Source organism: Chlorocebus sabaeus, chromosome 23, assembly GCF_047675955.1.
Source record: "Chlorocebus sabaeus isolate Y175 chromosome 23, mChlSab1.0.hap1, whole genome shotgun sequence".
NCBI classification, from domain to species: domain Eukaryota; kingdom Metazoa; phylum Chordata; class Mammalia; order Primates; family Cercopithecidae; genus Chlorocebus; species Chlorocebus sabaeus.
Window position 1 is genome coordinate 73,322,850 of NC_132926.1, and position 4,247 is coordinate 73,327,096.

The following is a 4,247-nucleotide window of genomic DNA, read 5'->3' on the forward strand; positions in this document are numbered from 1 at the left end:
AGAGCCTGGACATTGGTTGGGGTCGAGGTCCCACTGGCATTTCGGGACCTCCCCCAGCCCACTGGTATCACTCCTACCCAATCTATTGATGCAAAGCAACAGGATCTACCGAGCACATATATGTTTGCTTTAGAAGTGGGCTTCTGGGGGTCCTAGTAATGTACTTTCTCTTTTACCTGGATACTGATTATACAGGTGTGTTCAGTTTGTAAAAATCATCCAACTGTGTACCCATAATTTGTTTACTTTTCTGTATAAATGTTATACACATATTATAGCTGTTATACTTCAATAAAAAGTTTTAAAAATCAAATAGCACCTGAACCTAAAATCTTAATGGATCCTTATTCTCTGCTACAATCTACAGGAATATTGAAAGATTTGTTAATACAACGAACACACATACACTGTATACTATATTCACCAATTAGTAAAATTTTGTCACATTTGCTTTCTCTCCATCCATATACACACTCATTTTATCTGAACTAGTTAGGTATAAGCTGTGGGCATCATTATACTTTACTTCTAAATTCCTCAGTGTATCTCCTAAAAACAAGAACATGACCACACAAACACTTGTAAAGGGAAAAAACAAATTACTTTTTCCTCTGTACTTTCACACTCAACACAGCACATAATACTTCTTTTTGTTTTAGAAGACAGTTTTAAAACTGTATATATTTATGGTGTACAGCATGATGTTTTGAAATATGTATACACTGTGGAATGGTTAAATCAAGCTAATTAACATATGCATTATCTCACTTATCATTTTTTTTTGTGGCAAGAGTGCCAAAAATCCACTCTCTTGGTGATCTTCAAGAATTTGTTATTAACTATAGTCACTGTGTTGTACAATAGATCTCTTGATCTTACTCCTTCTAACTGTAGGTTTTTATCCTTTGAACAGTATCTCCCAAACCACCCTGCTCCCCCAACTCCTGGTAACCACCATTCTACTCTCTGTTTCTATTGTGTTCAATTTTTTTAGATTCCACACCTAAGTGAGATAATGTGATATTTATCTTTCTGTGCCTGGTTTATTTCATTTAATGTCTTCCAGGTTCATCCATTTTGTTGCAAATGACAGGAATTTCCTCTCTTTTTAAAGTCTGAATAGTATCTTATTGTGTATATATGCCACATTTTCTTTATCCATTCGTCCAGTTGTTACAGTAGGGAGTCTCTTGACATACTGTGAGAAGATATTTTAATGGTCCATTTGCAAGGCATGATAAATCTAAGCACTGGCAGCCAGCCTGCGGGCGTAACAAACTACACGGCTCATGCACCTAGAAAGTCACAATAAGCAAACAATAATGTAGAGGAGGAGTCAACCCATAAAAGGGAATAAAGTTTCATTATTGAAAAATCAAAACTTAAGCAGGGAAGGGGACCTGGGTATGACCTTATAAGGGGATAATGAAACTTGGGCGACGTCCAGGAAGATTGTAACCTCATAGTGCTCAACCAGTGAGGAACTGGGAGGAGGGACTTGTGTGCTAAGAAACAAATTGCCTGCTGTAACTGCCCCAGGTGTGCTTGCCTACAAGACACCAGATCTTGCAAGACTGCCATGAAAAGTCTCACTTCTGCTATTCTTTGTGTCTCTGAGTACATTGTTTGGGTTTGGACAGGTAAGTGTGTTTCTCATAATACTGATTTCATTTTTTCATTTTCTTTGGATATATACCCGATGGTGGGATTGCTGGATCATATGGTAGTTCTATTTTGAATTTTTTAAAGTCTTTTTGAAAGTTTTGAAGTTTCCATAATGGGTATACTAATTTATATTCCCACCAAAAGTGTACAAGTGTTCCCTGTTCTCCATATCCTTACCAATACTTGTTAGCTTTCATCTTTTTATAATGGCCATTCTAACAGGTGTGAGGTGATATCTCATTGTGTTTTCGATTTGCATTTCTCTGATGATTAGTGAATTTTGAGGATTTTTTCATTTACTTGTTGACCATTTGTACGTCATATTTCAAAATTCAGGTCCTTAGCCTATTTTTAAATTGGGTTATTTGTTTTCTATTTAGTAGTTTGAGTTCCTTGTATATTTTTTGGATGTTAACCCATTATCAAATATATGGTTTGCAAAAGATTTTCTCCCATTCCATAGATACTATCTTCATTCTCTTGATTGTTTCCTTTGTGGTGCAGAAACTTTTTAGTTTGATGCCATTCAATTTGTTTATTTTTGCTTTGTTGCCTGTGCTTTTGTGGTCATAGCCAAAAAATCTTCACCCAGACCAATGTCATGAAGCTTTCCCCTATGGTTTCTTTCAGTAGTTTTACAGTTTCAGGCCTTACATTTAAGTCTTCAATGCATTTTGAGTTGATTTGATGTGAGATGAGGGTCTAATTTCATTCTTCTGCATGTGAATATTCAGTTTTTGCAACACCATTTATTGAACAGACTTTCCTTTCCCCATTGTACAGAGCACTTCTGTGACCATATGTGTAGGGATTATTCCCCACATGCCAAGCAATTCTCCAACTCTCTAACTGCCAGCTGGATGTCCTATAATTCACCACGATTCTGACATTACCTGGAGAGCACTGGATACTGCAGGTAAAGGGCTCACTGCCACAAGATTGCTCCTACTGTAGATGCCAATCACAAATTCCAGGTTGTAGCCCGTGCCTCTGACTGACTAGCTATAAATCGAGGTTGCTATCCCCACCTTCTTGGGTTTGATAATTTGCTAGGATCACTCATAGAACCCAGGGAAACATTTTATGTACATTTACTGGTTTCTTATGAAGGATTTATAAAGGATACAGATTAATAGCCACATGAAGACATGCATAGGGCATGGTATGGAGGAAGGGGTGTGGAGCTTCCATGCTCTCTTCAGGCATGCCACCTAGCACCTCCAAGTGTTCAAGAGTTTTTATACAGCTTAGTCTCCAGCCTCCTCGCCTCCTGGCCCCCTCACACCCTTTTCTGGAGGTTGGGTGGTGGGACTGAAAATTCCAACTCTAATCCTCTAATCCCTAGGTCTTCCAGCAACCAGCCCCTTCATAGGTTATCCTAGAGCCCCACCCTAAGCCACCTCATTAGCAAAAACTTAGGCAAAGGGTGTTATGAATAACAAAGACACTCCTATTACTCAGGAAATTCCAAGAATTTTAAGAGCTTTGTGACAAGAGTCAGTGACAAAGACTAAATGTATTTTATATTATACCATAGCACTACGAAACCAGAAGACCACTATTATACTGAAAATATTGAACAGTTCTTATGTAAATTCCATATTCAAATTTCTACAATTGTCCCAATAATATCCTTTATAGATTTTTGTTTTCCTAAAGATCCGGGTCTCAAACAATTTGTCAAGTCTCTTCAGTAGCAGTTGCTGTCCTTCTCCTGGCTACCTGGTGAGGGAGACATTCTACATTCTCTACCTTGCGCCAGTCTTCCTCCCAAGTGCCCACTGGGGTCTGTGCAGAGTAGCCTGAAAGTGCTTGTAAGTGTCCCTTGTACCTGAGGCTTTCAGGGGCTCTGTATTTTCAGACTTGCCCATACTCAACTTTTAGCAATTCATTTAAAATGTTACCTTAAATCTTATTCACTTGTATAATAACCTCGTCTTCCTCTGTGCTCTGCCAAAGGCAACCCACGGCTCATTAACTGTCTCTTCCTGGAAGCATCCATTTTTAATTTAGATTTTACACCAGTTGGATACACTGGAAAACATAGCTCTTAGATGGGTTCAAGAAAATGATGCCTTTATACAATATGTAACATTCACTTGATCTTCGGGTTGGAATGACACTTTCCAACTTTCTACATCTGAAGAAGCTGGAACTCAACTTGACTTTAAACATTTAATGTATTCTCTTTCACATTAGAATTTTGAATGTGAGACAATTTGAGCATTAAAACGATACCTTCAAGCTGCCTCTTGTGACCTTTTGACATGTTGCCATTCATTCTTGAGCACTTTCTTTCTAGCATAAGATATTCCATGCTCACACTGTACTTTTACTGCTTCAGATCTGGAATTGGTCTTGTCCCTACAGATCTTTGGTTCCTTTTAGTGGGAAGTAGCAAGGGGAGACCTGAATGCTAAATGTGTTCATTGCCACTGAGTTGTCATTATTTCTAGAATCTTTTAGTGATAAAGCTAACAAATATATAAGTTTTAAAAATATATTAGCTTGTACAGATATTCCCTATTCCATTTCCACACCACATTCCTCCTCTCCTTCTTCATTTCCTTATTGTATTTTCC